This window comes from Macrobrachium nipponense, chromosome 12 (genome assembly GCF_015104395.2).
Source record: "Macrobrachium nipponense isolate FS-2020 chromosome 12, ASM1510439v2, whole genome shotgun sequence".
NCBI lineage: Eukaryota > Metazoa > Arthropoda > Malacostraca > Decapoda > Palaemonidae > Macrobrachium > Macrobrachium nipponense.
The window spans coordinates 26,302,775-26,315,701 of NC_087205.1; positions in this window are offsets into that span (position 1 = coordinate 26,302,775).

Here is a 12,927-nt window from a genome sequence, read left to right on the forward strand (position 1 = left end):
TAAATAAATAAACAAATAAAATACATACGTAAATAAACAAACTGTTCAAGAGAAAATAAATCACTTTGCCTTATAAATAAATAAATAAATAAAATAAATAAACAAACTGACTGTTAAAGAGAAAATAAATAACTTTCTCTTGTAGATAAATAGATAAATAAAATAAATAAGTAAATAAACAAACTGACTTCAAGAGAAAATAAACCATTTTCCCTTTAAACACCTTGAAGTATCATATTACTACTTTAATAAAAGATTTTTTTACTCGTTATGAAAGCTGAAACTACTTTCACAATTATGAAAACGTGATATTTATGAAACCATATCTAATCAGATTTTTCTCCGAGAGTTGTAGTGGTTTTCTGTAATAGTTTTATTTTTGAAACGGTTTATTATAATAACAGAAGCAAACTCCATGAAGTATGACCCAAGCCATCTTTGCGAATGACTGACCGGGAGATTATTAATGATGTTATACAAGGTGTTGCTGAAGCCTTTTGCTGATTAAATATTGACCTTCTACAGCTCTTAACTTTACAAGGTTTTGCTTTTGTCCTCTTATACATTATTCCAGCAACTCTGACATTACTTACATTGCTTATGTTATCTCAGCTTTTAGTATAGTATGAAAACATAAAAAATCAATGCTGGCTATGTCAATGGCAAAATTATTCCGTCACATACGTGAAACAAATTCCAAGACACCTTATTGAAAAAATGCAGGAATAGCATGATGTAATTGTATGTGGACTGACATGAAATTATATGGCTAGCATTTGCAAACACGACCAATCATAAAATAAATAAAAAAATAAAATTAAATAAATAAAAAAATAAATAAATCCAAGAGAATCATACTGCAGGGTTTATGTCATTGTTGGGTAAAATTGTGAACTGACGTGAAATTGTATGGCAAGCATTTGCAAAAAAGAAAAAAAAATAATAAAAAAAAATAAAATAAAAAAAAATACTGTAATGTTTCTGTCATGGAAGCTGGATAAAGCAATCAACAATAGACTCATACATCACAGAGAAAGGACAGACTGAAAGAGAAACAGATTTGCACCGGTGAGTATCCATTTTAACTTTATAGTTCGTTAAAAAAAGATGAATGGGATCAGTGTGAATTACGAAAACCTAAATGAGGAGTATTGTAACTCCGGCCTATAAAAAAAACAGAATAGAAGGAATGAGGCCATAAAATAAACTGAACTGATGTTAAACCTGCAAGTAACCACAACACACTGGTAAACACTAGTTCTGTCAATTGCAACCAGTCCACGTGGAACTGAACAGTAGATAATAATTACCGAGTGATTTTCCTCCTCATGTGTCAACACGAGGATCAGTGTTGCCAACTGTAGGGTAATTGCCTGATCAAAATCTTAAGACAGCAGGGCAATATTTTCAAGTGTAGGGTAATTGTAACAAGGTAGGTTTAGATCAACAGGCTTATTAGTTTTCATTGTATTGTATATAGACATATTTATTATCATGGCCGCAGAATGTTGGGTCATTTACAGTTATGTAGGGCAATTTTTCGTCTCCTGTAGGGGGCGTAAGGTTAGAGGGTTGGCATCACTGACGAGGATGACTCGGTTCTTCCCTCTTGTTCATGGCAATGGCGAAGATACATTCCATACCTCTGGCGGTCAGACATTTTACCGCAATCTGAAAAGCGTTATCTTCAGATGTCAGTTTATCAATCATTTTTTATTGCAGTGCAGAAAGATAAGTCCACCCTCACTTTTTGGTTGACACCCTGAATAATTAAGCCTCGGGGATGAAGGTGTGTTACAGTTTCTAGTTATTGGCAGTTTTGGAGGTAATCTCATTATGAAGGTAGCAAATTTCGTAAGTGTTTAATTTCATGGATACCATTTAATAGAGTTATATAACCCTGTTAAAGTCTGGCAAAGGAAGACTTTGTAAGGTAGTAAAGATCCTCTCAAAGATAGCTTTAACCCCATTACACTCCATAATTTCAACCCGTTACACTCCACAGTTCTCAGGAAAGAATGTTACTCATGTAAACTGTGTCAAGGATATAGTTTTTTTTTTTATCAAAAGATATAAACCGTCAGTTTTAACCAGTTGTTATTAGTTATTTCAAACACAATCATAGATAAAAGATGGATAAGCACTGATAGAATATGAATGGATTTACATAAAGATTATAGAAAAAAATGGTTTGTTAGCGTTTTCTTTCCTTAGCACGAATTATCTAGACTAAAATATTCAAAGTGTCTTTGCGACATGAATATGGGATTGGGTTGTAATGTTATTAATATAATTATTTGCTTTGAGAGAGAGAGAGAGAAAGAGAGAGAGAGAGAGAGAGAGAGAGAGAGAGAGAGAGAGAGAGAGAGAGAGACATTACCTTACAGACCTTACATCTGCATAATTCGGTGGGTTACCAATTGGCGGCGTATATAAGATTTTTAAAAACGTATTTTTTCTTTTTATATCTAAAGCCCCTTTTCATTAATTAGTTCTCTAATTTGTTTGCTGGTAGGTTCTACTGTATAATCCGGCGGTGTACCAGCGTATATCAGTTAGAAAAAATTTTTGTTTTATATCTGAAGCCACTCATAATCAATTCTCTCTTCAAACACAGCAGGGAAAGCAAATTCATCACAGAGAGCTGAACGGGGCCCAGAGAGAGAGAGAGAGAGAGAGAGAGAGAGAGAGAGAGAGATATCCGAAACTCAGAACAAACACCCTGACAAGAGGCAATGATAAGTTGTCCCATTAACTCCCTTAGTAGATGTTTCCCGGAACCTGCAACTGACCAGACACTACATTTTCAGAGCGAGAAACAGATACTAATAGTGCTTGCCAACATGAAGGAGGAGAAACTTCTGAGCCTTTTGTTTTCTCTCGAGGAAGCCAGAAAAACGCGGTTTTGCAAAGTACTTTTATTAATCTTTTGAAAAGGCGTTCGTTGTTTTGCTGGAGTGTCGGAAAAATAACTTTTTTTTTGGTAGTTGGTGCGTGTGGAAAGGTTATCCAATTTAATTAAAGTTCGCTTATTATGGATAAAGAACGAAAGATCTATCGAAAATAAGTATTAATATAAGAATATGGTTTCAACCTTATTCTGCCTGTTAAGATTAAGAAACTCTCCAGTTAACTTTTAGAAATACTTGCGCAAACGCGTAAATGTGTTTATAAACATACACATACACACCAACTTGGTCTCATCAGGAACGTACCTGAAATCGATCCGGAATGTAACCAGGGATAATGGACTCAAGTTGTTTCATGATATACTTATTGTGCCTTTATTAACCCAAAGAGAGCACAAGGCACACAGGCGTATTCTACACTAAACAAGGTAACAATATTCTCAAAACATTGTCCAACACAGAAATAGATTTTCTAGAAAAATACTCATATAGTCAACATATTCAAATCGTGTGTATTTTAGGGAGACACGTTGCTTAATATTCCTCTAATGATATTGTATGTTAAATTCACTGTAGCAGAATTTACTATGGAAACACATACTCGTGAAATTAGTTTTGATATTTGGGTAATTACTTGTATAATAAACATATTCAAATCCTGTATATTTTGGGGAGCCATGTTGCTTAATATTCCTCTAATGATATTCTGTGTTCAATTCACTGTAGCAGAATTTTACTATGGAAGCTCATACTCGTGAAATTAGATTTTTGTGTCTCGTGATTCGTGTCACGCACGAATCCTTTAACCTCTTCTAGAAAATCGAGGCGTGAGTGAGGCAGCACTCTATGAACTGTCCATTGATAAGAATCCTTACAGACGTAGCAAATGACAGGAGGAGGTCCAAGTCCACCTTTGGATCGGCGCGTCTATAAGACCCGACTGGCAATTCGTGAGGTACAAAGCTTCGTGACAGCGTCAGTGAAAGACCTACAAGGAGAAAGATAGACAGTCTCGTATATTATTATTCTGCTCCCAAATGCGAAAGTCAATTCTACTGAAGATTCTGAAAGAGAAATGGCATACCGTCCCACAGCTCGAGTTCTCCTCGGGGGCGTGGCAGCTTTCAGGAATGTTGCCACCCAGCAGGTTTGCTATTAATTTGGGTGTTTTTATTTATTTTATTTATTATTTTTTTTTTTTGCTCAAATATCGCAGCCACTTACGAATTGTTTTCTGTTTCTTTGATGTGTCATGCTATCACCAGTTTGCTATTATTATTATTACTATTTACTGGAAGAAGACCTTCATTAACACAGGTTTTATTGAAAATAACGGCTATTTCAGCCGCGTTTGTTGTGTATAGAAGTTTCTCTAGTAATACGAAGAATAGGGAAACATCTATACAAAATAAACGTGGCTGAAATAGCCATTTATTTTCAATAAAAACCTGTATTATTATTATTATTATTATTATTATTATTATTATTATTATTATTATTATTATTATTATTAGGAAGGAGGCCTTCTCTGAGGGCAGTAGCATTGAATACAATAGCTGTTTCAATGACATTTAATTTATATAGAATCTTCTCAATTCTTCTTATTATCTTTTTCTCGTCAGCATGTAGCTGGTGTATTAAGGACATGAAAAGATTTTCATTTGTCTTAGGTTTATTCCTCTAACGTGTCGACAGTGCACAGGCAGTCATCTATGAGAGTTCACAGTAAAGTGAATTAAGATACGTTTTACAAGTATTTATAGCATGCAAGGTCGTGTACAATCGGTGGGCGGGTCGGTGGGCAGGGATTTTAATTGGTCGTTGGATGGTAACGAAATCTCTCCCTGAGGCGTTCAGACCTATGGGGTCTGGACGGAGTTATTAGCGTCGGTTGGGTGTTGGTTGGGGTGCCCACCTCTTGGGCGGCAGGCTGTGCAGTTGACATATCTTCCGCTCGTTCTCTCCCGCTTTCTCTCTCTGCTTCTTCCGCTCTTTCTCTCTCTCTCACTCTCTCTCTTTCTCTTTCTGCAAGTTCCTCTCTCTCTCTCTCTCTCTCTCGTTCGCTCCTTCTCAACTCTTCTCTCTCTCTCTTGCTGCTCCTTTCCTCTCTGCTTCTCTCTCTATCTCTCTCTCTCTCTCTCTCGTTTGCTACTCTCTCTCTCTCTCTCTCTCTCTCTCTCTCTTCTCTCGTGGTGGTATGCGGAGTCGGTTGGTTTCTTGCACTATTTCTTCTTATGATGGTGGGAAGAAATTATGTTTCTTTTACCGCGGTGATAGTCGGTTTTTTCTCTAATTATTGACCATGCACCGGACCGGAAACGCCTACGTTATCTTGAAGCATTAACATATTAGAGAAAAAACTGACTATCAACACGGTAAAAGAAACAGAATTTCTTCCCACCATCATAAGAAGAAATAGCGCAAGAAACCAACCGACTCCGTATACCGCCACGAGAGAGAGTGGAGAGATCGAGGAAGAGGAAGAAACAATGAAAAACTACTTTAGTCCTGAAGTAGAAGACTTTTTAAAAAAAATTTCCTCCCGGGATATTTTCTTTTTCCTCTTTTTTTTTTTTTATTATGATCGATTTTTTTTTTTTTTTTTTTTGTCTTTGTTGTTGTTGAAATTTTCTAATAAGATTTCGCTCTCTATTTACACTTAGAATTTTTATAGTCCCTTTCTACTGTTTATTTTTTTAATTAACACCTCTGTTTTTTATTGCCATAGATTCTTAAGTATTTCTTTCGTTGGTTACTAGTCAGTTGAAAGTTATACATTATTTTTTGATATTTTATAATTCATAGAAATCACAGTAACGGACGGTGTAATAAATTTACTTCGACATGTTTATGGTAAATATTTTTCATAGTTCTGATCTAAATATAGCTGTGCGCATTCACGAATTCATGAACATATTTTAATGGTTTGTCGCAGTTTGTTGAGGCTGAAAAATAAATGTACTTACCAATCATATAGAGCTGCAGGGATTTCGCTTAGCAGAATATTTACCCTTCTTGATTTAGCTATTTCTTTTTTGCTTTGTTTATCATACCAATTTTAACTATTTTTTCCCTTTAGACTTCAACTCTGTTTTCGGATTTTCGGTATTTTCCCTTAAGCAATTTTCTGTCTACCTTAAGACTGATAAATTCTAAGTAAAGGCTTCAGTATCTAGGAGTTTAAACCGTCGAGGAACCTTATCACGTCACTAAGCCTATACACTTTCCTCCATAGTTCCTTGTTGACGACCCGCGAGAGCGCTCCCTATTGAAATAACTTCGTCTCCCTATAATCTGCGTTTTTTAAAAAAGGATTCCTAATTTCGTTCATCTAAACTTTCCCTCCTGTAACAATGGGGCTCCGATGTTCCTCTTTACAAGGAATTTAAACCAGATAGGAATGTAGAGAGAGAGAGAAGAGATAGAGAGAGAGAGAGAGATTGAGAGAGAGAGAGAGAGTTGAGAGAGAGAGAGAGCAGAGAGAGAGACAGAGAGAGAGAGAGAGAGAGAGAGAGAGATGTGGACAGAATTCTGTGAACCGAAAGTGATAACTTGGACGGATGGGATACAGAGGAAAAGTTTATTTTCGATTAGAAAAAACTAAGCAACTGTTACGGAATAATTGACATTCTTTATTAGCGTCCCTCTTTTCTTGCTTCTTCAATTATTATTAACGCACAATATAAGCTGATTATCTTTAAAAATAAACAATAAAGTTCTTCGTTCTTTATTTCTTAAAAGACAGATGTTCAGGATTTACGTGTTTCTACGATACAATATAAGCTGATTATCTTTGAAATTAAGCAATAAAGTTCCTTGTGTTCTACTTCTTAAAAGACAGAAGTGCAGAATTTACGTGTTGCTACTGCCAGTGTCATTATTGGATTGGAGCGAAAGGGAGAAATAATGAATGGGAATATTGTTATTAATAGGCGCTTACGCAGTTTTATATTTCTTTTTTTATTTCTTTATTTATTTATTTTTCTGGGGAGGGGGTAGAGCATACGATGTTAAATCTATGAAAATATTTGGAGGCTTTAAATGACCAAATATCATAAGCAATAGAGATGTAGACGCTACGAAAAAGATCCGTAAAAAAAGATAAAAATTAAATAGACGAGAAAAGAAAAAAAAAAACATTCTGAGCGTTAATAGTGAGCGGCATCGGTGTAGAAAAAAGACAGCGACAGCTAACAAAAAAAAAAAAAAAAAAAAAAAAAAAAAAAAAAAAAACTATTCAAAACAAAATAGACAAAAGAAGTAGAGGAAAAAGAAAGTATTCCGTGAAGAAAATTGAAACAAAAGTATTCTGTTCCTCCGTTCCAGGTTCTGAGTAGTTTTTTCATTGTTTATTCTTTTTTCTCGTTTTTATTTCTTAATTCACGAATAACCAATATCATCTCATTTATGATTATATGTTTGATTGTTAATCCTGAAACATTCCGTGTTGTCTCGGTAATCAATTTGTTTTAATTCGAACATTCCATAGAGAGAGAGGAGAGGAGAGAGACGAAGAGAAGATGAGAGAGAGAGAGAGAGAGAGAGAGAGAAAAGGCTATTTCTGTCCATGTAATCAGCGTTTCATTTTTATCAAAAACGTTGTTCTTCGAATGAGAATTTCGGAAAAAACATAATAATGATAATATTTCACTCACCATCGAAATGCCGTCTAAAACTATAATTAAAAAAAAAGGGAACACCCAATATAGATGTATTGTGAATAGGGATAGAAATAGAATGATGTCGTTTTATGCTGTCTATTTTACCAGAGTTTTATCCACAGCAACTTTGAGTTATTTCTGTGTCTCAGTTTTGCCGGAGTTTGCATATCTTTTCTCTGAGTACTTTTTCTTTCTCCCCACCACGAAATAGTTCTCCTTTGTCTTCCTACTTGTCGGATTCATATAATTTTCTCGGTATTTTCTCTTCTTCGTTGAGTATTATGCTTCTTTTCATTATAGGATGCATTTGAAATTTCCTTATTACATGTGATCTAAATCTCTAAACCAGTTCTGTGTTAATGTAACGCTTATCTTACTCATTATTTATTTCCTCTTTTATGATAAAATGTTTTTTTTATTTTTAATCTTCTTTATATAATATCATAATAAAAGCTTACAGTCTAAGTATACGTCGTGAGTTCGGTACATTCATGGGATAGTCTCCATTCGCAAAACAAACGAACGAATATAATTTGGAGCAGAAACATTGTTCCAATACATTTCAAATGTGAAATTGACAGTGATAGACCTATAACCCTGACACCTCTCTCTCTCTCTCTCTCTCTCTCCTCTCTCTCTCTCTCTCTCTAGGAAACGATGAAATGCGAGACGCCCGGGGAGTTGAGGGGGGGGGGGGGGGGGGGGGTGGTGGCGAGCGCCAATTTCTGATAAATCACCAGACTTTTCCTGACCAATGAGAAGAGTGAGGTTTCTCGAGAACTGCATTTAAAGGCCCCGATTAGATTTCGGAAGAGATATTTTCCTTGATTATGAAATTCTTTCCCTAAGCTGACATTATTTAGAACTCTACAAGCTTGAGAACGATATCACTGAATAGTGAGAAAACAATTAGCGAGACATTGAACCCCTAATTGCGGAAAAAGGATGTGCGCTAATATATATAAAAGACAGAACGCCACCCCTCACCATCACTTCACAAAATAGCCCTCCCAAACACTTCATAATTCACCAAATTCTGTTTCCCAGAATGTGAGTGCTCTTTTATTTTAATGCCTACATCTCTCTCTCTCTCTCTCTCTCTCTCTTACACACACACACACACACACACACATACACACACACACACACACACACTGAAAACTTTTAAAAGAACTGTGTAAAAAAAATGTTCAGTTTTCCTTAACTTTTGCACAGCCTTTTTCATGTTTAAATCACATAGAAACTAAATGATAGTTTTCATTTGTAGATGTCTTTATTTTTTCTAAGTCACATCATAACAAAAACTAACTTATGAAAGTCCAAGGCTCAACAATATCATCTTGCAACTAATTATGTTTTCCTGCAGAATAACAAAGGTGTTTTGCCAATGCTGGGCTTTTCCTCTACTACTGCTAGCACTGCTACACACACACACACACACACACACAGAGTTTCCCCTATTCATGCAAACTTAATTACTCCATCTTTTGATACTATACTCAAGGTAGCGTTAATCCCTGGTATTTTTCTTCATTAACACTAATCAAGCCTGTTTAGATTAAATAAAGACCACTCATACTAACTTCCATTACAGTACCACTTCCTTAGCTAATAAAGTTTACACCTGCCTTAGTTATTCTATGCAAATCTCTTATTATTTGAGGCAAATAAATACTAATATTAAATTTGTAATTACAACTATACCGTTTACACCAGCTAAGTCATTCTACTGTTTGCAGGATCTTGCAAATGAGTCATTCTGGCTATAAATACTATTGATTTACTTTCAGTAAGTTACCTTACACACAGTGCTTTCTCTTAATTGCCTTCATTAAGTTACCTTTCATACAACCTTTCTCCCAATCACTTTCAGTAAATTACCTTATGTACAATTCTTCGTCCTAATTATGTCCAGTAAGTTACCTCATATACAATGCAATCTTCTAATTACTATCAGTTACTTACTTTACATACAATGCTTTCTTCTAATTGCCTTTAGTAAGTTACCTTACACACAATGCACAAGGCTTTCTCCATTTTCCTTCAGATCTGCAAACTAAAACTCCTTATCCAAAAGGGCTTTTGTCATTCCATCTAATCATATTTATTACCATCATCACGTACAAAAAAGTCCTCCGCTAAGGAGACGGACAAAAGTGTATTTATCTCATTGAGAAGAGAGATGAGAGGATTCGGAGAGACGAGAGAAGAAGGATGAGGAGAGAGAGAGACGAGAGAGAGAAGAGATGAGATTAGAAAGGAATGAAGCAGTTAGGTAAGAACAGAAGGGAAAATAAGTGAAAGTGGGAGATACGAACTGTGGAAAAAAGACTGAATGAAGGAAAACAGCGAAACGGGGCAGACAAATACGACAATGGAAAAATAAATATCGAAAGAAAAATGCAAATGGAAAAATCGTAGAGCGTCAGAGTCGTATAAAAAGACGACAAATATTTTTCTTTCTCACTTGAATTTTATTCTATTTTCTTTTACAATTTTTTTCTGTTCATTTCACGTCAAGAATACATCCTGCATCATTTTCTTTTCGCGAATTCGCTTTAACCGATAGATAATTAATTTTTTAGAATACTTGTTTTTGCAGACGTGCGAGGAAATTATTCGATACCGCTCAGAGAGAGAGAGAGAGAGAGAGAGAGAGAGAGAGAGAGAGAGAGAGAGAGACCTCCTTCGTATCTGAGGTAATGCTATGGGTCTGTTCATTTTTATTTTTCCAGTTTGAAAAGCTATTTTTCAAGTCTATTAAATTAACCCTGCTCTGAATATCTTCATCTTTTAATCGTAATGAAGACATTTAGTTGCAAAGTATTTCAAAACGAGTCCTTTCACGACACACAAAGTTAGTCTTTATACTTGTTCTTACTTGAGTTAGTATATATCCGTCTTCAATAACTTTTTATTTATTTTTTTTAGTTATTCGGTTTATCGCTGTCTTTTCTTTCTATGTCGTTGGGAAAGCCTTTTTTTAATTTTTGATTTTTTCCTATCTATTTTCACGAATTCTCTCTCATGGTGAGGATTGAATTAAAGCATTCAATTCGTCACGACACTTGATATAAAGACTTTGAAGCAATGTGTCGCTTTTGATTTAATTGATTGATTGTGAAAACATTATCTGGCGACACAGCTACCAGTGTCAATGACGCCGATGTCGCTTTTGAGGTACAGAGCAAAAATAGAATGAAAATCTCTGTCATTCAGGCTCTAATTAGTTCGGGCGGCTTCATAAATGATAATAAACAATATTCTTATATATTAAATATCGTTTTTGCTCAGTGACGTTTGTGATATGTGTAGTAATTCGAAAAAAATCAGAGGACACTGAGTGCAAGGAAAATTTTAATTAATCAAAGTTGGAAAGTATAAGAACACAGATATAGAAATTGATTTAAAAGATTAACTGTGTGAAATGAAAAAAAATTGACAAAAATAGATAAAAACCAAAAGAGTATTTAATTAATCAAAGTTGAATAGAATAGGAACACAGAGATAGAAATCGATTTTAAAAATTAACTGTATGAATTGAGAAAAAGAAAAAAACTGACAAAATAAATATAAAACGACGAGAGTGTAAAACAGCGGGAAAGTGAGTGAGAGAAATTTGCTAGAGGCGAAGAAAAAAAAAAGCTAAAGAGAAATAGAAAGCTGACACTGGATAGAATAAAAATAGACCGAGGCAAATGAAAACAAAAAAATTAGTGAATAAAACTGAATAGAAAATTGCTAAAGGGAAGTAAGAAAATGAAAGAAATGTATTCAGTAATTGTTACAGTGATATAACGATATTTTTCAACTAATATTTTTTTTTTCATATTTTCATTTTTCGACTCAATAAATTTTAAACCACATTCTCTGACAAATTCGGCTTTCAGTAAAATTCGTTTCATATGTAGTGGCAGTTAAGTACTGCTGAGAGAAGAGAGAGAGAGAGAGAGAGAGAGAGAGAGAGAGAGAGAGAGCTCATAAACATAATGAATGTAATAATCTTTCTCTCTCTCTCTCTCTCTCTCTCTCTCTCTCTTCTTACATTCAATATTTGTTATTAAATTAATGAATTGATTGATTGTGAGTTATCTGGCGTCACAACTACTAGGGTTACTGACGCCGTTTGTTATTACATGATAATAACGTTTATCACCGTGACAAGTCTACGAAACACAATGGTTTTCTTTCCTGTTCCATAAGCAGTCAGAGTGATGATGATATTGACAGTTGCATTAAAACAAAAAAATACTAAACAATCCATCTTCAAAGTCAGTCGAGGGCCAAAAATTTTACTAAGAGTAGTAACGATTTAGTTTCTCTGATTTCCGGATGAGATGAACGAGGACCAGCAACTTTATTAACAGTAATAACGATCTAGTTTTTCTGCCTTCATTCCGGAAGAGTTGAATTCTAACTTTCCCATTTCTGTTCCATCCTGCCCATCGCCATTGTCCCTTTCCAGAACTTTCCAGCTTCCGCGCAAAGCGGACATAAAGGATTTTAAGAGGCCGCGCGCGAGCGCTCTCTCCGCATCTATAGTTTTCCACATTGTTGAAGTTCAGTCCTACAGAAGTACAACTGCGTCCATTATTACTGGAAGGGAAACTTTGACAGACGGATTTCAAAAGCCCTTTAAAAGAACGCAAAATGAGGAGACGAAGTAGCGTCCAGGGAACGCTCCCTAGTTGCAAGCCAGGGGCTCTGGAATCACGATCAGATATAAAGAAGGAGTTCCATTCATATGTGTGTGAGTCTTCTCTTTAATGGCCTCTTCACGGCATTTTCGTATTTTTATCTACCCTTTTTACTGAGTTTGTAATCATCATATATAGTTAGATAACCCGTTCAATAAAAAATATCTTTTTCTATTCATTCTATTTATTGATTATAGGGAATTGAGAAGGTCTGTTTTGCTACTTGAATTTATGTTATTTAAAAGTATTCATCATTGATTGTTAGACATATAGGATACAGAAATCTCTTATTCATTTCATTTTTATCATTTGTTGAAACATTAAAAAAATAAATTATTAGTATATACTATTGAACAATACAATATTCTTTTTCGATTATCACAATAACTAAAATACTATATTCCTCTAAAAATAATTGCTATACTACTATAATGGAACATGAATGTAATGTATGTACAATGATATATGTTATAGAGCACATAAAGTGATTATGAAGACGTGTTAGTATTATATAACTTTTAAAAGAAAATAGATAGAAATGAATTCTGTCTAAAGCGATACGAGCTAAAAGTAATATCATCAAATTTTGTGATCAGGTCATAAGTCCTGCGTTTCAAAGTATATGAAAAATTCAATAATAAAGTAGTTGTGAAGAATAAA